General features: G+C 36.1%; 1 long non-coding RNA gene across 2 annotated transcripts; it reads left to right on the forward strand.

Annotated features, from left to right (window-relative positions):
* On the forward strand, positions 274-23,142 carry LOC110257033. 2 transcript variants are annotated; one of them, XR_002339189.1, is made up of 4 exons: positions 274-392; positions 1,250-1,370; positions 20,281-20,344; positions 22,827-23,142. It is a non-coding gene; the product is annotated as an uncharacterized LOC110257033 (long non-coding RNA). The 2 variants fall into 2 exon arrangements; XR_002339190.1 differs by lacking the exons at positions 274-392; positions 1,250-1,370 and adding an exon at positions 18,149-18,513.

The following is a 24,941-nucleotide window of genomic DNA, read 5'->3' on the forward strand; positions in this document are numbered from 1 at the left end:
GGTTGTTTCTTCTATTTGTCATGCTATCTGTCATTCCCATTCTACTCACTGCACCGGAGCTCACTAGGTTCATTGCTCCTATCCATCTTTAGAGCCACACCATATGGTAAGGCTGGGTGCACAGAGAATTTGTCCAGCATTGTATGGATGGCACTCAAGGTTCTCATACTGAGTAGTATGACTAGGCATAGAATAAAATTATATAGCCACCAATATTTGCACAGAAACTCACTGAATTTTGGAATTAAGTGAAAGTCTCTTCTTCTTCCCATCTTAGGTTCTCTAGCTGGGGCCCTGTAATTTAGACTGGCCAAAAACAAGTTAACAAGAAAACAATGGGAAAAGAAGTTTAACGGGTACATCGTATATGTGGCACATGGGAGTACCTGAAGGTAACTCAAAGATTTGGTTAAAATTTGTACTTATACAGCATTTTAACAAAGAAATAATGTATTTATAGATAAGTGGAGAGCACCTGAATGTGTAAAGTCAGGAAATTGTAGAAATTGTGGAAGGGTAAACATATGAAAAACTAAAGGTAGAAAAAGTCTAATTAGTAAACATTGTGTAGATTCCTCTGATGCTGTCTCCAGGCTGTTAGAGTCTAAAGTTTTCTTTATTAACTTTTTTTTTAATTGAAGTAGAGTTTTTTTTAATTGAATATAGTTATAATATTATGTTAGTTTGAGGTGTAGAATGTAGTGGTTTAATATTTTTACAGATAATGCTCCATTAAAAGTTATTGCAAGATAATGTCTATACTTCCCCATGTTGTACAACATATCCTTGTTGCTTATCTATTAAGGGGGGGAGGGGCAAATTAGGGGTATGGATTAAGAGATACCAACTACCGCTAGTGATTAAATTTTGTCCTTCCTATTAGAGAGGGGAGGAGAGACACCTTTGTTGCTATTTCTCTAAAAGTATGTCCTACTTTTAGAGAAATAGTGGGAGGGCAGATAACTTTTTTGTATCTAATTCTTCTCAATTGATTTCAACTCAAAATAACTTTTATGCTAAAGTGGCATATTTGGGGGTGATACAGTCTGCCACCCTACAGTGATTAAGTACTATGCCCTGAACATTTATAAGACAGAGTTTAAAGTATACAAGTTTCTAAGATTGGAATGATTCAAAGGTAGGAATTCAACATGTATAAGAGGCATATAGGCTTTTTTCTTTTTAGATTGATGCTATTCACAAAATCCTACAGGAGAATTTTTAAAAATTCCTCTCTCTCTCTTTTCAGAACAATGCTATCCAAAGGACAAGACCACACATCCAGGGCACTCAAGTTAGAAAGGCAGAATGAAAGTTTCAAAAGTGATTGAAGGGATTAACAAGAGAATGTTAAGAACTCAACATATCTGGTAAGTAATGAGTCTTTAAGCAGGAGAGAGATACACAGGCAATAAATCCAAACAGACCATCAGACAAACTCTGGCTCATTGTTTCCACTCTTTTTTTTAACATGGGCAATTAAACGTTAAAACGTGTGGATGTTATAGGTCATTGCGTGTAAGGATTAGAGTAACATGTACTTGACTCATAACAGATATGTGTTCACCTATTTTCAACATATTCTTCCTTTCTCTTATATAATCCTTCCAGAAACACCTCAAAATTTTGCTGTAGAGTGTCCTGGTGTGACTTTCTGTTATGCAATACTAAATATCTATTATAATATACAGAAGAGGAACAAGCATGAAAGCCACAGCCTATAAAGAATGCTCACTTAAACATAATTAAATCTTTCTTGGTGTGCAATAAGTCCTACTGTGCTGAGATGTCAGATGCAATTGAAAAATAAATCTGAATTATGGTATTCAATAACTTCACTGAATTCTACAGTTTTAAAATGATCTCTTATTAGTTAGCAACATGTGAACTATTTTAGTCGGACTAATCTTTTAACTTTGCAAAACACCTCTCCTTTTTTCCTTCTACAACACGCAACCTCCTCCAAACACAGACACAGATGCTGTGTGGCTGCATTCTTTCTGTCCCTACTCTTTTTGGATAGCTTCTTCTTTTCTCTCAGCCTGTCTGTATCCTAACCATCCTTTGGAAGCTGAGGGTAAGGTGCCACTCACTTGACAATACTGATGCTTCTTTTCTCTAATTTCTTTTTATTGTTGTCAGTCAATTACATCAAACACAGTCAAGCAGATGTACATAGGACACACTCAGTCAACTTTATGATGATTTATTTCTCTGCAGATGGCATCATCAAAGCAGAGGCCATGCATATGAGCCAAAAATATGATATTTGTTATTCTGAGTCAGTTGGGCACTGCCCCTGTCAGAATCCTGCTTCTTCATAGGCACTAAAAAATCACTATGGGGAGAAGTGGTTGAACATGATGCTAGCCTGAAATGTTAAAAACAGCTCCCAGAACACCACTATTTTCCTTTAAAATCTGTATGGAACCATTATCAGTGCCTTTTTAAATAGTTATGGTGCTATTTATGTTTCTAACTAATACAATAATCTCTTGATTTATGGGCAAAGTATAATATAAAGAAATAGTGAAATGGAAAAGGCTCTTTATAGGTATCTTCCTTCATTCCCCTCTTTCTCCCACTTCCATTTCCCCAGTACTTCTATATTGCTTGCCTTTCCAGTTATGTAGGAAACTTAGGTGACACCAATTTCAGTGCCCTACTTGTTCCAGAGATTTTTGCAACTTGAAATATGAGACAGAAATGCCTAAAATGAATTAATGCATTAAGATTTGTGGAATTTGAAGCTTTTGGGGTAGGCCACTGGATAAGGTATGGAAACTTTAGAAATTTACATATATATGTGTGTGTGTATATATATATATATATGTAAGTTGTTATATATGTGTGTGTGTGTGTGTATACATATATATATAAAACCCCTTACTTTAATGGGTACAAGACTGATTCACAATGTAACTTTTTTTCTTTTTTTAAAGCAACAACTGATGCTGTATAATCTGGCCAAAAAATTTTACAGAGCAGAATAACAGAAGCCAGTAGTTCATTGTTCTTTTGGGTGTTGCTAGTTGTGCTACTAGCTTTAGGAGCTGCATCATGTGGAAGAGAGAATGTGGAATTTAAAGGCAGAACACACGGAATTCTTAGTGAGAAACTGCCCCTTTCTAGTTTGTAGCCTTTGGCAAAAGTCAACCTCTGTGAGTATCAGCCTCCTCATCTGTAATAATGTATCATGTCTCCCTTCCTCATAGGACTACTGTGAGGATTACATGAGATAATATTCACTAAGAATATTCCCATGGAAGGATCACTAGATGATCATGTCCTAGAAGTAGTATACACATAATAACATGATCAGGGAGTATTTCTTTCTTCATATTTCATCCATCTTTTAATGGATATAGAAGATGAGGAACTTCAGTCTGGATGGAAAGGGTTGTATCTGCAAAGAGCTTGCCTTCACAATGTGAGTAATTTTTACCTGTAGTTTTCTTTGAGCCAAAGGAAGTGTGCTGTTTCGTTTTTGACAGTGTGAAGACCACTTTGAGACAGGGCGCTGGGATGCCACCACCCCAATACTAGGCTATATTTATAAGCCAGTAGCAAAATGAGGGAAAGAGTAGGAAAAAAATACATATGCTTTTCACTATTTTTCTCAGTCTTTGGTGAATTGTGGCTTTCTCAAACCAACAAATTCCCCCAAATCCACTCATGACTTAAAATACACGAAATCATACAAGCAAACACACACTTATAATAACATAAATGTGAATATTGATAGGTGACAGGTAAATAGTGTTTCTAAGAACCATACACATCTCTGAGTGATTTATCACTTTTATCTTTTTGAATGTAAACTTAGAATTTCTATCAAAAGCAAATTTAAGTATTGTAAAATATTTTAAATTTAATCCAGTTAAAAAACATAATTTGTAACAGGTATGTGCATTTTTGATCATTGATACGTATAATCAAGGAATTCTCTGAATGAGTGATAACTATTACTGTATAAGGATTTTTTTTTAACTTAAGAAAGGTGAAAAGAGACAAATCAGTGTGTAAAAGTTCTGACAAACTTTAGTAGATACACTGGAGTAATTTTTTTTTTTTTAAGCCATATCCACAGTGTATGGTAGTTTCCTGGGCCAGGGGTTAAATCCAAGCCACACCTGCAACCTACACCACAGCTGAATCCTTAAACCACTGTGCAGGGCTGGGGTTTGAACTTGCACTGCCACTTAGACAGTGCCAGATCATTTATCCACTGTGCCACAGCAGGAACTCCTGAAGTAATTTTAGAGAAGAAAAAAAATAGATAATTAGGCCAAAATTAAACTTCAGTGCTAATACACTCAAAATCTTAGAGATGAATGAGTATAAGTGGAAAAGATAGAAAAGCAAAATGCTATAGAAGTCATCAAATAGAAAGAAGGCTATTTCTAACCAGAGGCTAGAGAGATGCAAACTACAATAAATATGGAAGAACATATGTAGAAATGTATTTAAAAACTGCAAATTTTACAACAGAAAGTATAAAGGCCAATAGATAAATACAAAAATAACTAAATTAATATTGATTAGTAGTTATTTCAGTCAGATATATTTGAATATCTTATGCCAAGGACAAAACACCCTGCACATTTTTCCTACAATCTTATTTATTGCATTTTCTGTTCTGGAAGTATGTCCCATTTGTCAAAATGACGATGCTATTACATAACTGTATTTTTGAGTGTGCGTGTCTTTTTAGGGCTGCACCCAGAGCTTATGGAAGTTCCCAGGCCATGGGTTGAATTGGAGCTGCAGCTGCCAGCCTACACCACAGCTATAGCAATGCAGAATTCAAACCACATCTGCGACCTACACTACAGCTCACGGCAACGCTGGATCCTTAACGCTGAGCAAGGTCAGGGATTGAACCTGCTCCTCATGAATACCAGTCAGGTTCATTACAAATAAACGTTACAGAAAATTTTTCAAAAAATCAAAACTTGTTTCTCTGAAAATTTCTCTTGAAATTTTAATCATCCAGTCAATCAAAACATGGGAGAAAAGCTATTAGTATTGTTTCAGCCTTCCACTTTATTTTTTTGTATATAGATCCTGGCTAAAGTTACCCATAACACATGGCTAATTGTCATGAAACCTGTCAGGAAGCTCAAATGCAGGGACAATATTAAATCCAAATCAAACTCCCCTAATTTGATTGGACACTAGTCACCAGCATGAAGACTTAGAGTTAATCCTGCACTTAAAGAGGTGACTAAAAATACATTAACAATATATTACACTTAATTGTGTTTGAGTCACACGTTGTATTACCTTCTTTGTGAGTCTGTCACTGAAAGCTCAGTGACCCCAATTCCAGCCCTCAGTATAATTAATGATGGCAGTTTTCCTATATCTACTTGCTGATGCCATCTACTGCCTATGATGTCTCACTAAGATAAATGACTTAGCCAGTTGCAGATAAAAATGTTTTCCATCAGAAGTACGCTGTGACACTACAATGGAGAACAAATTCAGCCTGACTTTATGAATGGTAACAATTTCCTTGCCAGAATGTGCTATGGTAAATTATATTGTTAATATAGATTTCTTTCCATACAAGGGTAGCAATGTCAACAAGATCAATTTTTTTAGTCGCATCTGTTGTTGTAGGATAAAAAATATCTACTAACTGACAAAACTGAATTTAATACAACATTGCAGTTTAGGTTTTAAATTTATTTTACCCCATCATGTTTTAGTTTTTTAGGAGGAGTAAGAAGTAAAATATTGATGATTTTACCCATTGTAATTCGCCAAAGTTGATGTGCAATTTCACTGAAAAAGACTGAAGTAAACCAAGATTTAGGAATACTTCTCTTAAAACTAATATCCTTGGACTGGAGTAATTTTCATTATTTTTTCCCCCACATTCTGAGGAACTTAGGTTAGTTCTAAAGTATTGGATGCCTTACAGACAAAAATTAATGTTCAATTAAAAATTTTTATATTTCTGGTGCACATGAATAAAATTGTAAAACTGTGCCTTTTAAAGCATGAAAAGCAAGATGTGTAGAGCTATGATAGTAATTCAACATACTATCTTTTCTCACTGAGAAAGTTCATAGGAAAATGAAAATTACACATGAAAAAGGTATTTTTCCCTACCAGTGCTGGCCTTTTCTATACGTAGCTAGGGATATTTTTTAAAGTACAAAATAAATAAAATCGTGTTACTTGCAGGATGAAACCTTCCAGCAGAGTATAACTGAACAAGAAACAAAGGCCAAACACTCTCCATGATCAACTAGCCCCAACATGATTGAATCCCTGAGAGTTTTCTGACTTCAGTGCACATCGTGTTCTTCTTTTCTAAGTGGCCACCAGTCATAAGGTCCTTCATTACTTTCTGCAGCTGTGCTCACATCGCCCATCCCTAGTCTCTCCTACTTATTCTCTCTGCCTTGAAACTCTGCTCTCCAATCTTCCCCTACCAAGTGCAGCCTCTCCATTCTGGTCTCAATTCTAAAGTCACCTCTGATGGAGATTCTCCCTGAACCTTGACCAAAAGCAAGATCCTCATCTCTTCCCCATTTTAAGTTTTGATTGCTTTTAGCACTCTCTGAAATAACTCAGTTTATTTACCTGTTTACATGTTTTTCCATGATGCCAGTAATATTGTCTTCCTTTTTCCAAGGTATACTCCCAATTCATAGTTAATACTCAGTATACATCTGTTGAACTGATGAATGAATATGTTGACCATCATATTAGAACATTTTAAAAATTGTTATACTTGCTCATATAATTTCCCCAGTGTTTTTTCACATTATTTTCTTATATTGTAATACAGTATATAAGTAATGAAAATTACTTATATGTAGAAAATGTACCAGGCTTCTATCAGAGAAAGGAAAAATAAGAACAATTAAATGGGACTAAGTCAGAATGCTTTAAAAAAAACAAAAACACAGAGTTCTCCTTGTGGCTCAGTGAGTTAAGGACCCCACGGTGTCTCTTCGAGGATGCTGATTCGATCCCTGACCTCTCAGTGGGTTAAGGATTTGGTGTTGCCAGAAGATACAGCTCAGATCTGGCATTACCATGGCTGTGGGGAAGGCTGGAAGCTGCAGTCCTAATTCAACCCCTGGCCCAGGAACTTCCACATGCCACAGGTGTGCACCCCCCAAAAAAAACAAGTTATTTTTAGAATTCATCCAATATTATTCATTTTGAAGTTATTAGATTTTTTTCTAGTTCATTTGTGCACTCATTTACTTACATAGTTCTTGATTTAACAAATATTTATTGAGCCCTGCTATGCATAAGGTACTATTCATGGTGCTTGAGATTCATTAGAGGAGAATACCCTGATATTGTGGAACTTAACAGTTTATGGGAATAAATGAGCAATAAACTGGGTAAATTAGAAACATATATAAAAGTTCTGGGAGTTCCCATCATGGCGCAGTGGTTAACGAATCCGACTAGGAACCATGAGGTTGCAGGTTCGGTCCCTGCCCTTGCTCAGTGGGTTAATGATCTGGCGTTGCCATGAGCTGTGGTGTAGGTTGCAGACACGGCTCGGATCCTGCGTTGCTGTGGCTCTGGCGTAGGCCGGTGGCTACAGCTCCGATTGGACCCCTAGCCTGGGAACCTCCATATGCCGCGGGAGCGGCCCAAGAAATAGCAAAAAGACAAAAAATAAAGTAAATTAAAAGTTCTGGATATTGGTTAAAACTCTGGAAAAATAGTAGTTGAGGATGAGGGAAAACCATGGACCACGCTTCTGGTTATTGACTTACCTGTAAGTACAGTATTGTTCACATGAAGTATACTTTATTAATTGTTCCTCAAAACTGATAGTGTTTTCAAAAGATTCATCCTCTACACATGCCAAATTTTCCATTTTCTTTACATAATTATTTTTATAGCTACCACTTTTAGTTTCACTATGGTGAAAACCTTTTTTTTTTTTTTTTAAACTAGTAATTTCAGTGTTTAACCCAGCTTCTGTACTTTTTAGGCTTGCTATGGACAATGATGATCTCAAAAACAAAATCATACCCAGAAAACATACTGTTGCTGAACAAACCACCCAGTGACTGAAAGGATGCCATATCATTGCTAATGCCATCTGCTGTTGTTTTGCACAGCTCCCTGATCCTTTCATAAAACTTACAGAAAGCTATAATAATATTTTGGTTTTTAGCTTATTATTTCTCTTAACACTAGATTTCTAGTTTCAGAACACAGGCTCACATTTAAATTTTTTAATTATTTTTATTTACCAATGCCAAACATATCACAAGGAGTTAAAGTGATTTTTGAAATAAATTAATGGCTACATCTGTATATGTTCATGATGTCACATAATGTACCCAACTGCTTAGTTCTATAAGAAGAATTGAAGTGCCCATTTACCTAAATGCAAGTGATTTAGAAAAAGCTGAATATTCAGTTTTGCAATACAAAATTGTGTATATTTGTTCAAGGGAGAGTTTCTGTCCCTGTTCATTTTGCTGCTCTATTTGCCTGGATGATAAGGTAGGAGGAAACAGATGGTAGAAATCCTCTTTTTCTTTAGGAGGTTTAGAATGGATTAAATGACATTAAACTGCATTGTTATTTTATAGAGTTGAGAGTCTCTGTTGAAACTGATAGAGAGGAAAAGTCAGATTCTGGGACAAGAAATGAGAAATTGAGAGACAACCCTTTGTTTGGGGTGATAGGAGAATTTTTCTCTCTGGGCCTGATGATTATTAAATGTAGAATCAGATGCTCCACTGAATTTTTGATAATAAGAGCTAAACTGACCTTGCTGCTTATAAGCAAGTTGTCTTCTAAGGAGTGCTAGACTATGAGGAAATCCATGAGGATCATCCTGGGCCAGTGGACTCTGAAATGAACTACATGGATTGCTGGTTGTAAATAACAGCTGATTGTATATCTTTTTGTTAAGCGGTAAACTTTCAGTTAAACCTTTTCAAAAATTGAAATTTACTCACAATCCTGCCAGGGAGGTTTAGGGGAGGACTTATTGTAACCTCTCCTGTCAAAATGTTAAAGTGGAGGGCTCTGCCTTCTCCATCACCATACCCTTACTCTGCCTTCAGGCTCATAGCTCATAGCTGCAATGGTCCAAAGGATCTGGGGCTGGAGAGGGAGTGGGAGGGTGAGGCAGCCATGCAGGCTGACGTTCAGTGCTGATAATTACAGGGACAACCACCATAGCAAGAAGCAAAAATGTAAAAATATTTGTTTATTGAATGCTCATTTTTTTTCTAGATGCTACAGTGTATCAATTCACTTAATTCTCCTAGTACTATCATCAATTTGAAATAAATAGACTGCCTGATATTTCTCCAGAAGAGATAGGTTAATTTGGAATCAGCAGATGATTACAATTTGGAGTCTGTAAAAGTGATAGGCCACATGCAAGTTCCCAACCCACAAGGAAAGGAGAACACTTTTATAAAGAGGAAAAGGCAAGTTGTGAAGGCTATAATAAAGAAAGAGTCTATGGCTTTTATTGACTGAGTCCTTGCCAGGAAAGAAGAGGAGTTTTTCTACCTCTTGGCCTCTCCTACCATCATAGGGCATGAGAGTTCCCCTTTCTGGCCCTGTATCTTTATTTACCTGAGATATCTCTTTATTAGTATCTTATACTGTAGAGTAATACTGCTCTTCTTCTTCTTCTTTTTTTTTTTTTGCTTTTTTTTTTTTTTTTTGCTTTTTAGGGCCATACCTGCAGCATATGGAAGTTATATGAAAGTTCCCATGTTAGGGATTGAATCCTATACCACACCTACATGGCTGTGGCCTACACCACAGGTATAGCACTGCTGGATTCCTAACCCACTGAGCTAGGACAGGGATTGAACCCAGGTCCTCATGGATGCTAGTTGGTTTCGATACTGCTGAGCCACAGTGGAAACTCCAGTAGTACTATTCTTAACATGACCAACATTGAATGGAGAAGGAAAAAACATTAAACAAGGGGCTGCCACTCTGTGGTTCAGAGTCATTACAATGTTGACAGTAACTGATAGACATCTAAGTTGATTCTCATTAACCAGTGAAGATCACCACACTTGTTGTAGTAGTCCTTTTTATTGAGGATTCCTTTGAAATAGCTTATAGACAAGGTTAAACTAGAACAGAAAACCATGGGGAAAAAATCTACTAAAATCTAAAAGTTGTGAACTATCTACCAGAGTTAGAACATGAGTTTTCCAAAGGGTTGAGAGGTCCAAAGGACTTTGCCTTACTTATTGGACACTGCATCTCCCATTCTCCTGGGAGATTCTTTGTGAACTGCTCAGAAAACAACTGTTAGTTTAAGACTATAACTTGTGAAAGGATTTGCAGGAACATAAATGCCTATTAGTTCACAGGGCCTTCCTGGAGAGCATGAAACTTGCTGACCAATTCACCCTGATAAGAAGAGAGAGTTGGGGGCTAGATGCCTTGGATACTCCATTTTCATCCATTACTATAAGTCACAACTGGGATGACATTACTGAGGGCACTTGAGCTTCCCTATGACCTTCATCTTGACCTGGATCTAGGAGAAAGGGAAGGAGAGGCCATTTTAGGTTTATATTAAACCTCTGGTGTCAAAACTGGGCTATATAAACCTATTTTCTATAAAATGTTTGTAGAAAAAGAGAATTAATGAAGGAGTCTGTGACAGCAAGTTCAGTACCTAGAACCATGGCTATCTAGCCTAAACAACTGAGCTAGGACACAATATAATTGGGGTTTATTCTGATTATCTTTCCTATTGACAGCAGTCGCTGTTGTTGAATGGATCTGGCAGTGATCTCCACCAATTATTAAGGTGGCTTTGTAAGCAGAATCAACTAAGCTTTAGGGATATTTTGGCATACATCCATAAATCCACCTATTTATTTTAATATTCTTGGCATTTTATCAGAGGGAAATATGTGTTTATTTTCCACATATTATGAACTAGTTTAACCCCTTCATAAGTTGCTTCAAATAAAAGTATTTATTGCTGAACAATATAAATATCAATCTACAGGCACTAAAAATACAGAGGCCTTCTGAGGTTATTGGGGTGAAGATTTAATGGAGCAGAGACTTCATAAACATTACAGGATAAAATATGAAATGTCATGCTTAAGTTGACATATCTGTTGTAAAGCTTTTTGTTTGGGATTTAGTTCTCCAAATAAACATAAAATATTAAAGACATTTTTAAGGACATATTATATACACACACTAAGAAAAATATCAGCAAGTATTTTGTGATTATTTAGGTTGTAGCCTCAGTAAAAAAATTTTGTTAGCTTGTTAACCGCTCTGCTTTTTTCTCGTATGTGTCTTGGCCCAGAGCACCAAAAGTCAAACCTGTTAAGGGCTTGATCTTTGTATATTTAAAAAAAAATATTTAAGTGCAGTCGATTTATGTTGTATTAATTTCTGTTTACAGCAAAGTGATTCAGTTATACATACATTTTTTTTCATATTATTTTCCACTATGGTTCATCACGAAATATTGAATATATTTCCCTGTGCTGTACTGAAGGACCTTGTTGTTTTTCCATGCTATATATAATAGTTTGCCTTTGCTAATCCCAAACTCCCAATCCTTCTCTCTCCCACCCCTCCTCTTCTTGGCAACCATAAGTCTGTTCTTTATATCTGTGAGATTGTTTTTGTTTTGTAGGCATGTTGATTTGTGTCATATCTTTTTGACTTTATTTAGTATGATAATGTCTAGCTGTATCCATCTTGCTGCAAGTGGCATTATTTCATTCTTTTTATGACTGAGTAGTATTCCACTGAATACATATATATCACCTCTTCTTTATTCATTCCTCTGTCCATGAGCATTTGGGTTGTTTCCATGTCTTAGTTATTATAAATAGTGCTTCTGTGGACATAGGGTGCTTGTATCTTTTTGAATTATAGTATTGTCTGGGTGTATGCTAAGAAGTGGGATTGCTGGATCACATAGTAACTCTATTTTTAGTTTTTTGATGAACCTCCATACTGTTTTCCATAATGACTGCATGATCTTTGTATTTTCATGACGATTTCTAATATCATGTTTACAGGCACAATGCACAGTGGGTTTAAATATATTTAATCCTTGTTTCCCTTATTTGCTTTTTTTTTTTTTTTAGTATGTGCTGTGATTATATTAATATGTAGTTAAGGAAAATAAATATGTAGAAAATAAATAACCTAAAAGTCTGGGTAGTACTGAAAACTGGAGAATACAGAACTGAATACATTTTTGTTGTTGTTTTAGGCCATGCCAATGGGCACGTGGAATCCCCTGGGCCAAGAACTGAACCACACTCATACTCACAGCAGTGGCAATGCCAGATCCTTAATGGCTAGGCTGCTAGATTCAATAACTGAATACTTATATTGGTATTCTCTGACAAGAACTCTAGTCTCTTAGCTGGAAAAAGGATTTTTTAAAAAGAAAGTAAATAAAAATAAAAAAGAAAGGAAAATAAATGCATACTATGTGTAAATAGTAAGAGATAATCATGTTTTACTTTTTTCTAGTCAAATATATTTTCAAGAATTCCATCTAAAATAATTGGCATAGGATTCGTGAAGTAACATCAGATCCTTTAAACCACTGTGCTGGTCCAGGGATTGAACCTGTGTCCTGGCACTGTAGAAGCACAGCTGACTGTGTTGCATCACAGCAGGAAATCCAGAGTCTACTTGTTTCATAGGAATAGTTCATCAAAGCTCTCAAATCAGGATTTCTGAGTACTAAAAGGGAGAATCTTTGCTGTGCTGATGTTTTTTTTCCCTTGCCTATTGTTTTGTATCTAAGGGGGAAGGCCATCCATCCTTCTATAGCCTTCTGTAGGGTAAACTATGAGATTCCAGACCTTACAAACTTCCTTTCCTTCCTTCCCTTAAGAATTTTTAATTTTCTTCTAATGGTTAAATGCACATTACATGTGTCTCCATTTTATTGCAAACTCTTTCAAACAAGAGACTCATTTCATCTTTTACCCCTTTGTATATACCATGATAACAATTGAGACTTCCATAAGTAGCCAATAAACCTGTATTACTTGTTAATTCAAGCTGGCTGAAACTCATGTCTCATAAAATTATAAAGGGGAATTTTTTTATCTGTGTAATTTTATTTGTACAGCTTGGACAAATAGCTCACATTTGAAATGACTTCAAATATGTTTTTAAATCAATCAATAAATATTTACTGAAAGGTTTCTGTGTACTCAGTAAGGTATTGGATGAATCATAATAAGGTTGAGCAAATCTTTGAAATCTAGTTTTATCCCAGTTTTGTAGAAAAAGTTTCTCTCAATATATTTATACCAGTCTCCATATGACTGGTTTTTGTTTTTTTTTTCTATTAAATGTGACATTTTTCTAATGTGGTTTGAGAGAATCATTTAATATTGTACTATTTTTAAGAATAAATGAAGTGAAATATTCAAGAACTTTTGAAGACAAGGGTAAAGAATGGTGCTTTGTCTTAGAATATACTAAATATATATGTAAAGTTGAGATATTTGATTATTTAATTTGGTTCCTAAATAAATATTAAAAATTTAATGGCTAATGTAATATGTAATTTAATTATATTTATTTAACAAATAATCATAAGAATATTATAAAAATTAATGCAGAAATTCCTGTTGTGGCTCAGTAGGTTAAGAACCCAACATGGTGTCCATGAGGATGCGGGTTTGATCCCTGGCCTCGTTCAGTGGGTTAAGGGTCCAACAATGACACAAGCTGTGGGGTAGGTCACAAATGTGGCTCCTATCTGGTGTTGCTGTGGCTGTAGTGTGGGCCTGTAGCTCCAGTTTAACCCCTAGCCGCAGGAACTTCCATATGCCACAGGTAGGGCCATTTAAAAAAAAAAGTTAATGGATGTATAAATTAAGCAGAGCAAAATGCCTAGATCTAGAGGTGCCTGTGTATGTACTGAATTCATACATATTCATATATTCGTATGTATATATGAAGTAAGTATTTTATTGTTGACTTCTTAAAATCATGGGAAAATGTTGTATAATATATAATGATGATTGTCTGACATTTAGGAAATGATAACTTAGATTCTCTATTTACCATGTAAATCAAAATAAATTCTAATGTATTTAATGCATGTTAACAATAAAATTTTGTGATGACTTAAAAATTAAATGCATCTTAGGGTAGGGAGTACTTTCTAAGTGTAGACCTTAAGAAGAATCATAAAGGAAAAGACGTAGATTTAACTGCAAAAATTAAAACTTTCATATGGCAAAAAATTTAAAAGTCATAACATTACAACATATGTAATAAATACTTACTAATCTTCCTGAAAAATGAATGCATAAAATAGTTCGAAGACAGTTTATAGTAGAGAACAAAATCCCCATTAATTGTATGAGAGAGCTGAGAACCAAAAACACCGCTGATGTTAATTTTCTTTATTTGAATACAAAGAGATGAGGACACACAAAGCAAATTAATCTGAATATTGATAAAAATAAAATAATTTCATGTTTGTTAGTTTTTCATTTCAGAAGTCAATCAAAACTTGCAATAATATGCAAAAAGTGATTTGAATTTCATAAAAAATACATACTCACTTCCTTTTTGTCATTTCCCTTCCTCAGACTTAAATATTATCACTAGTCTCTGCATGTAAGTGACTTTGCAGATGTTGTAATTATATTCTTTTTTCTGCTTATCTAAATCCTACTTATTTCTCCTTAAATTTCTCCATTTCTTTTAGTATGATTTTGCTCTGTAGTTTATTACATTGTGATACACATGGAAAGAGAGAAGTGAAAAAGAGTTTACAGAAATAGTGAATAATAAGGGAGTATGAAATTACATAATGTGGTCAAAGAAGGCCTCTTTCAGAAGGTTGCATTGAAGTCAATCATGGGGATCAGAAGAAATAAGCTAATAAAAGAGAGAAGATTGTTTCAAGCAGAGATGAGAGGGTAGCAAAAAATACTGTTGTAGGAGCGTAGCCATAAAGACCTGCCGTGGATGGAATAAATGCTGAATAATAGATTACCCAGAGGATAATGACTCAGGAAGAAGGAAGAAGGAAGTTTATGGAATGAAAGTTCAAATTTGATTTTCCCAGTAGTGGGATTATGCAAGATTCATTAAAACTAAATACATAAACAGTATTTTTGGCTAGCTCCTAAGTGTGCACTCAGTCTTGGCTTGGAATGAGAATTTACTCTATTATTTTCTGTATTTGAGGTATGTATTAATCAGTGTTTTCTAGCGAAAAACTAAAATGTATGTTTTCTTATATGTTTACATATGTAATAAAGGGAGAGAAAGAGAACTTATTATAAGGAATTGGCTTACGCAATTATGGAGGCTGGCAAGTCCAAAATTTTGCAGCATAGGCCGGCAACCTGGAGACCCAGGAGAGCCAATGGTGCAGGAAAGTCTGACAGCAGTGGGCTAGAGAAATTGCTATTGCTCAGGGAGGTCAGTCTTTTATTCTATTCAGGCCTTCACCTGATTGAATGAGGTCTACCCATATTATAGAGGGCAACCTGCTTTACTCAAACCACCAATTTAAATGTTAATCTCATGCATAAACACCTTCCAAGCTGACACATAAACTTAATTATCACAGGGTATAATTTGAATAAAATGCATAGAAGTTTTCAGTGGAATGAGTTTTGACAAATATATGTTTCTATGTGACCACACTACAGTGAAAAACATTTCCATCACCTCATGCACCTTTACATTCAGTTTCTTACATTCAGTTTCTCCCCTTGCAAAGCAATCATTGATTAGTTTCTACCAGTTTTTCCTGTTCTATAGCTGTATGTGCCTGGCTTCATTTACCTGAAATGATTTCTGGGGAATTAATCCATGCTACCAAGTGCCTTGACTGTACTTTTATTTTTGTTTATTCTTTTGCTGTGCCTGTGGCATGTGGAAGTTTCTGGGCCAGCGATTGAACCTATGCCACAGAAGTGACCTAAGCCACAGCAGTGACAATGTTGGATTCTTAACTGCTAGGCCACCAGGCAATTCCAGTTGTACTTTTGTTTATGCTTTATTCTGTTTTATAAACGGATTTTTTTACTCAGTCACATTTTGTTTCTAATTTTTAGTAAATAAAAGTGTGATAAACATTCTTGTACAAGTATTTTTCAGAGCACAATTTTTTATTTCTCTTGGGAAAAGTATTTTGGAGTGAATTTTTGGATTGTGAGATAAGTATATTTTAACCTTATACTGAACTACCAAGTAGTTTTCCAGGTGGTGGTACCAGTTGCTCTTTTACCAGCGGTATATGGAAGTTGCAATGGCTCCACATGCTTGTTAACACTCTGTATTGTCGTTTTTGAAAAATTATAGTGATTCTAGTGGTGTGGTTTTTACTTGCATTTACATGTTAAGTAATAATGCCAAATACCTTTAATCTGTTTATCGGACAGTTGTATGTTCTTAGGGGAACTGTCAAGTTTGCACATTTATATTATCCTTATTTTTTTATTATTGAGTTTAAGAGATTTTAAAATATATACACATATACACATTTATATATACATATATAAAGTATATATTTATATATATATTTATTCTTGATGTAAATTTTTTTGTCTTTTTTTTTTAAGGGCTGCACCCATGGCATATGGTTCTCTTCCCCATCTTTGTGTAGATTTGGTGTTCCACTGGCAGTATTTGTCTTCTGCTTAAGGATTTTTTTTTTAACTGTTTCTCCTAGTACAGATCTGTTAGATTTAAATGTCTCAAAATACCTTTATTTCACCTTTTTTCATGAAATATATTTGTCTTTTGTCTTTTTAAGGCCACACCCACGGCATATGGAGGTTCCCAGGCTAGGGGTCTAATCGGAGCTGTAGTCACCGGCCTACGCCACAGCCACAGAAACACAGGATCCGAGCCGCGTCTGCAACCTACACCACAGCTCACGGCAATGCTGGATCCTTAACTCACTGAGCGAGGCCAGGGATGAACCTGCAACCTCATGGTTCCTAGTCGGATTTGTTTCTGCTGTGCCGTGATGAGAACTCTGTGGAATATATTTTTAATCAGAATAGATTGAGAGAGAGAGGGAGAGAGATGGATATACATACACATACCTATATTTATAATATATACACATACATACATGCAAAATACATATATTCACACACATATATCTATCTTTTTTCTCCCAGAGGGAGCAAGAGTGGGGGTGTGGGGGAGGGTGAACAGGCAGAAGCATGGTAGGCAGAGAGGTGCCGTGAATCCGGACAGCCTCTCACCTTCACAGAACTTTTTCTGGGCACAGGGTCCGCCCCTCGAGAGGACATTCAGGAAGATGTTTCCTCCTCGTGCCCTGGGGTGCCATGTCTGTGAAACCGTCTACGATCCCCTAAGTCTTCTGTTTTGAAGTAAAAGGCTGACTTTTCCTTTGGCCTCCCAGGCCTCCCCTCAGTCTCAAAAGGCTGACTCAGGAGTTAATGATTAGAAAATACTGATATAGCTAAAAACTAGTTAAAACAGTCTCCATGGTGATATGCCCTGCCTTGGCCCACAAAGTTACTCTAACTGGCTTTTCACAAATGATTTCTTCCTTGCTTAATTGCTTTATTTTACCAGTATTTACTTTTAGAGTTATATTGCACCTTGTGTTTTCTTTTGTAATTGAAACACTTCCTAACACCCCTTCCCTGTAAGCAATCTTAGTTCCAGAGAAAGATGAAGGAATGATAACCCTGAAAATAATCAGAAACTGTCATCAGACTGACTGACTCCGGACTTGATGACTGGAATGATCTATGGAGGGAGAATAATATAGACACCTTAATCAATAACCCTGTCTTCAGAGCTAAACTTATAGGACCCCTAACTGCCCCCTCTCAAGGAGGACACGGTTTTGAGGCATTAGCTGCTGTGGCCTCCTCTGCCTGACAAAGCAATAAAGCTGTTCTTTCTGCTTCATCACAGACTCTGTCTCTGAGACTTAATGGGTGTGTACGGAGGCTGCTTTTCGGCACATCACCAGCAGCCACTGGGAAGGATCCCCGTGGTTTGGGAGAAACCGGGCGGGCCACTGCTGCTTTCGACAAAGCTGATGCGGGCTCCGTGGTGGGCGGGGGGAGGCGGCGCGCGGCTGAGGGCTTCCTTCTGATTGGACGGCTTCCCCTGGGGGTGCAGCCATTTTGGTGAGCGACTTCCCCAGAGACGGAGGCTGTCGTGGGCCCTACCGGGGCCAGGGGGCAACACTAACTGGACAGAAAGTGCGTCTGGGTGATAGTGGCGGGTGATAGCGGCCGTGTCTGAGTGCCAACACGTGACCTCCACACCAGAGGCGCCATAGATCTTGTCTGGCTCGAAAATGGTGCAGATGGCCATGATTCGAAGCTAGGGTCTGAGAACCGCGCCCTGGGCAGGTCACGGGAGTCGAGCGCCTCCATCTTGTGGAAGGTGAAGAGCACCTCCTTGAGCTTCGCGGCTGCCCTGGCTGGGGGCCCCTGTGGACTGTGGAACGGAAACGTCCTCATCTTGCGCCCAGCCACCTACCCTGCCACATGCCCCCTCGTGTGTATATTTTTGCATTTATGTAAATATTAAGCTTTGGGGATTCAGATAAGTTACTTGGGGAAAAGTTTCATCCTTTCAGGTGTTTTATGTTTTTATTTTCCTTTTTTTTTAATTTGTTGGGTGTGCCTCAGAGAGTGCTCCGTTTATGGAAAATTACACTCCACTACTGCGATAAACATTTTCTGAGTAGTCTGTCAGGGGAATTAAGAGTTTACGCAGGCGGAGTCAGACACCATTCCAGCCATGAATGTGTTCCAACTCCTGTTCACTCTAATTCTTAGGTTGGCATTTCTTCAGCCTCAGGTAGTTTTCTCACCAGCAGGTCTCTAGAGCTCTAGGTCTGTGCCCCTGCTTTTTCCTTTTCAGGACTATCGCTGCCGTGTTCTCTGCAAATTCTGTATTGTCACCTCACCTCAGTGAGTTCTCCAGTTGATGCCTCCTTTCTGCCTCACTGTGTTGTGGCCTGAAAATTCTCTCAAAGCGTTAAATTAGAAAAATTCTAGGACTGGTTTTAATTGTTTCTTGTCTGTCAGGAATGACTCACCTTCATCCTTCAGCTAAGCTAACCTTCATTCCTTGATATCTGTTGTTTTGAAAACTATTTTTCAAGAGGATGTTTTTCTGGGTTTTGTAGGTTTTTTTTTTTTTTTTTAATGTCAGTTTGGTAAATCTTGGCCAGGGTAGAAGTGTAAGAAGTTCTGTTTAACAACCACAATTTATTAGTTCCCAAATGCTGCTTTAACAAATTATTATAAATTAGTAGCGTAAAAGAACATGAATTCCTTCTCTTATATTTCTAGAGGTCTAAAATCGAGGTGTTGGCAGGACTGTTTGTTCAGCAGACTTTAGAGAATGTTTCCCTTCAATCTCCTCTAGTAGAAGCTCCCTGCATTTCTTTGCTCATGGCTCCTTTCTTTGTCTGCAGAGTGCTTTACTCCAGCCGCTGTTAACCATTTTCACATCTCCTTTTCCTGACTTTGAGCCTCCTGCCTCCCTCCTTTAGGCAAGCATACTCAGATAATTCAGTGTAATCTCTCCATCTGAAGATCTTAAACTTAATCACATCTGCAAAGTTCCTTTTATCATATAAGGTACATATATCCAGAGATTAAGACAAGGACATCTTTGAGGAGGGTTATTCAGTTTACTATACATGTCAAATTCATTTCAAGATAATTGCAGAGCTAACATAGGTATTTCATAGGCATTTATACCTTATCTCCAGTTTTTCTGAATAATTATTTTTTTATATTTATGTTATTACTACTTTTTAAATTAAAAATATCCAGTAAATGTTTATTACATGGAAAAATGTTATGATCCACAGGACAGAATATGTTCTGCAGTTTACTTTGAATGAACCTATGTTGAAATATGTTTAGATAGTGTGACAAATTATAAGGTAAATAAATAATAATTTTTAAAAATATGGGCCAAAGGAATCATTTATGTTAAAATTTTTGAGCCAAATTCTGATGTTTAAAGATAAAATGTGAGGTTTTTTAGAATAGCAAGTGAAGATATTGGAGATCTCCTTATTCAACTTAAAGATCTGCATATTTTAGTAGCTAATATACCTTGGTATTTTCTCAAATATAACATCAAATTAAGTCCTCTCAAGGAAAGTGGTTTGAGACATAGGACTAATAGGAATAACTATTGCAATAGTTTTAACCAGCCACATTTCATTGTAATAAAATTTTTTATGTAATTGGCAAATTTGTGCTTTATAAGAATTAATTATTTCATGGTATTTCTTTATAGCACTATGGTCAAGATTTGGAATCTAGAGTTGGAAAGACCTGTGTTTAAAGCCCTTTAATCTGAGGTAAGACTCTTTACCTCTTGTGAGTTAATAGAATATGGGTTTGTGCTCCCAGTTGTTTAAACAGAGATCTTAAAACCTTTGTAATTTCTTAAGTAATAGCACTAGGAACACATTTTGTTCTATTGAGGTGACTCTTGGTGGGCTCCTGGATGGCTCTTGGATGGGAGCTAGTCACCAGAAAGACAAACCATGATTGGAAACTTGGGATTTTTAGTACTGTCCCCATCCTCCAAAGAAGGGAATGGGGCTAGAAATGTACTTAATAGTTGATTACACCTAAATGAAGAAGACTCTATAAAATTCCAAGAGAAGGGGATTCTGGGAGCTTCCAGGTTGATGAATACATCTATATACAGGGTGATGTAGGCCAACTTCACAAGGCCAAAAACTCCTGGGTTTGGGACCCTCCCAGATTATGTGTTATTTAATCTGACTGTTCATTTGTATCATCTGTCATTTACTAAACTGGTAAATGTAAATAAATGTTTCTCTGACCAGTGTGAGCTGTTCTAGCAAATTAATATAACCCAAGGAGAATACCATCAAAAACTCCAATTTGTAGCCAAGTTGGATGAAAGTTGTGGGTAAACTTGTGACCTATTGCTTCCAGTTAGTATCTAAGGTGTGATGGGAATGAGCTCTTGCAGTATCCGATGCCATTTCCAGGTAGAAAGTGTCGGAACTGAATTAAATTTTAGGACGCCCAGCTGAAACCATGAATTGCTTTGGTGTGGGAAATCCCGCCTCCCCCCAGCACACATACATTTGGTGGCAAGTACTTAGTGGCAAGTACTTAGGATATAAAAATGAAGTGTTAGTAATAAAATATTCTGTGTTAAAGGCTTATATGTCAATTACATCTCAATAAAAATAAAGTAACGTAAAGGAGAAGCATGCAGTAGGGGTTTTTTCAGTATACCTCTCCATATTGCTTTACCTAGATTGTATTGTCTACTTCATAGGGTTGCTTTCAGATTAAATGAAGTAATATGTGTAGAGTACTGAGTGCTTTAGTTATGCATAGTTGTGTTAGTGCTTAGTGGCAAGTACTAGGATATAAAAATGTTAGTTGCTGCAGTACTATTTTAATGGACTGAATAGTTTTAGACTTTTGATGAGAGAAGAGAAAGCATTCAATTTTTGTTAAATCATTATGGAATATGCTTAGTGTATTAATGTTTACCTCAGTGGAAGTAATCTGAGACCTTGAAGTTAAATTTTGAAAATTTTAAAGATTAACTGACAGACCTGCTTAATGTTCCCTATGCATTAGCTTGTATAATCAGGAGAGAAAACAAGAAAAATGGTTGTCTGACATTTTAAAACTTTAACCAATTCTGTAACTGTGATTAGATATCTATCTAGAAGTGAAACATCATTACTTGGTATTTATTGCAAACAAAACAAAAATAAACAAACAAAAAAACTGCAAAGATTAATTTTCTATAAATGTCCATATTTGCGCATTGTTTATTCATTAACTATTTTTTGCAAAATTGTTTAGGATCAAACATGTACTGTAAACACAAGGACATATAACATTATTGATAACTATTTATATGTATATACATACATTTAAATATAAAGAAAAAAGTTAAATAGCCTGTTCAAATTAAATTGTTTAGAAAATAGATTAGTAATTTCACTGATAACTAAATTGTATTCAAAATTTAAGCAAGAAGCAGAACTACAGAGAGTAAAAAAAAAAGCTCTTTTTGAGAGTTTATAACAGAAATATATAACCATAGCAATTTAAAAGAAAACAGAGTAATTTAAATTTCAGTAAGTATGATATAAAAATTACTCTCAAGATTCTTCTTAAAGCCATCACTAAATTGTACCATGTCATAGAATAATATATGACACTAAAATTTCTCTTAAGCCATGTCAGAAAGCGATGGAAAACAAGAGAAGGCAGAAAATAGAAAAAAGATCAAGTTTGATTTTTTTTTTTAACTCTTGCCTTATCTTTTTGATTGAAAACATATCTCCTGTACATCTCACGCAAGTGGACTTGTCCCCAAGTAAATAAATATGCTCTTTAAATATGTGCCTTTGAAAATACAGGTTAAGGTTCATGCTGTTCTTTGTCTCATTGCCAACAATATATTGTATTGATATAGTGCTTGGTATTTTTTGCTTAAAGATATTTCCAAACACCTAATTTATTAAATCACTACACACAACTTTTTTTAATTGAAAATGTCCTATATATCAGACACTCCATATAAGAAAAGATTATAGCAGTAAAGAAACCTAACCAGTCTTTTGCTCTCATTTTGCTCTTGAGAGTGAAAAGTACCATAATAAAGAAATAATATAAAACCTTAATGTAATATGTGCTGTGATCACAATAAGGCAGAAGCAGTGACAGAGAATGTCTAGGATGCACTTCTTATGTGATAGACAAGGAATTGGCAGGACTCAGAGTTTTTACTCAAATAGTGTTTTGTTTTTCTATCAAATATGTTTGTCTTTGTAGATTTTCCAGAAGGATCATATTATCTCTGGTCCCTGAAGAGATGGCTTCACCCACTGACTTAAGAATTGATGCTATGTTTGAGCATTTATGTAATACTTAATTCTAAAGTTGCTGTTTTCAAATGCACTGCCATATCTTTGGTAAAAGCCCTGCTATAACATGTGCCATGTGGATTATCATTTTGTATATAAGAAGCCATGAGAATGTTTGGAACACTGAGGGAATTTGCACAATTACTTCTGCCAGATAATTTATTTCCTAACATTCATTTCCATTTTTGCATTAATATCCAGTAAAATAAAGCAAAACTTCATTGTCACCTAATGTCTCCCACCAAGTTAATGTCAAAATTAGACCTCTTGATTACTATGCAATGTTTTTCCTGGGTTATAACAATTTCTTTTTAAAATTTTATTGCAGTATAGTTGACTTTCAAGGTTGTGTTTCTTTCAGTTGTACAGCAAAGTGAATCAGTTAAATGTGTGTATGTATGCATATGTGTGTGTGTGTGTGTGTGTGTGTATGTATATATCTCCATGTGTCACTGCAGAATATTGAATAGATTTTCCTGTGCTGTACAGTATATTGTCACTTATCCATTCCATACTTGTGAAGTATGTATATTTAAATTTCATTTTTGAAAGAGATTACTGTTAGCCAATTGGTCAGCTCGTGTAGCATTGATCATTAGTGATATTAAGTATTCCAGTCCAGGAATGGATTTTTTGTTTTTGTTTTTGTTTGTTTTATTTTAATCTTCTCTAGTTATTTCCAGCAATATTATACTTTTTAATTTTTTAAAATTTTCATTGCCAAATGATGTCTTAAAATTGAAGTATAGTTGATTTACAGTTTTGTGCCAATTTCTGCTGTACAGAAAAGTGACCCAGGCATACATTTATCTGTATTTTTTTCTTATATTATCTTCCATCATGTTCTGTCCCAAGGTATTGCATATAGTTCCCTGGGCTAGACAGCAAGACCTCCTTGCCTATCCTTTCTAAATGTAAGAGTTTGATTCTGCTCACCCCAAACTCCCAGTCTATTCTATTCCCTCCCTTGACCCCTTCGCATCCACAAGTCTGTTCTCTATGTCTGTGAGTCTGTTTCCATTTTGTGCCATATTTTAGGTTCCGGATATAACTGATATCATATGGTGTTTGTCTTTCTCTTTCTGACTTACCTAGTGTGAGAATCTCTACTTGCATCCATGTTCCTACAAATGGCATTAATCCCTTCTTTTTTTTTTTTTGTTTTTTTGTTTTGTTTTGTTTTTTTTTGTTTTTGTCTTTTTGTCGTTGTTGCTATTTCTTGGGCCGCTCCCGTGGCATATGGAGGTTCCCAGGCTAGGGGTCAAATCGGAGCTGTAGCCACCGGCCTACGCCAGAGCCACAGCAACTCGGGATCCGAGCCGCGTCTGCAACCTACACCACAGCTCACGGCAACGCCGGATCGTTAACCCACTGAGCAAGGGCAGGGACCGAACCCACAACCTCATGGTTCCTAGTCGGATTCGTTAACCACTGTGCCACGACGGGAACTCCAATCCCTTCTTTTTTATGGCTGAGTAGTATTCCATTGTATACATGTACCATATCTTAACCCATTCATCTGTTGAGGGACATATACGTTGTTTCCAGGTCTTGGACATTGTGAATGGGGTTGCAAAAAACATAGGAGTGCATGTATCCTTTTAAATTATAGTTTTGTCTGGATATAGTCCCAGGAGTAGGATTGCTGCATCATATGGTAGTTCTAGTTTTAGTTTTCTGAGGAAATTCCATACTGTTTTCCATAGTGGTATACCAAATTACAGTCCCACCAACAGTGTAGGAGAGTTCCCTTTTCTCTGCATCCCCTCCAGCATTTGTTATTTATAGACTTATTCATGTTGGACATTCTGACTGATGTGAGGTGGTACCTTGTTGTAGTTTTGATTTGCATTTCTATAATTAGTGATGTTGAGCAGCTTTTCATGTGCTTATTGCATATCTGTATGTCTTTGTAGAAATATCTGTTTAGGTGTTCTGCCCATTTTTTGGTTGGGTTATTCATTTTTTTTTTTTGTTACTGTAGAGTTGTATAAATTGTTTGTATATTTTAGAGATTAAGCCC

Source organism: Sus scrofa, chromosome 15 (assembly GCF_000003025.6).
Source record: "Sus scrofa isolate TJ Tabasco breed Duroc chromosome 15, Sscrofa11.1, whole genome shotgun sequence".
NCBI lineage: Eukaryota > Metazoa > Chordata > Mammalia > Artiodactyla > Suidae > Sus > Sus scrofa.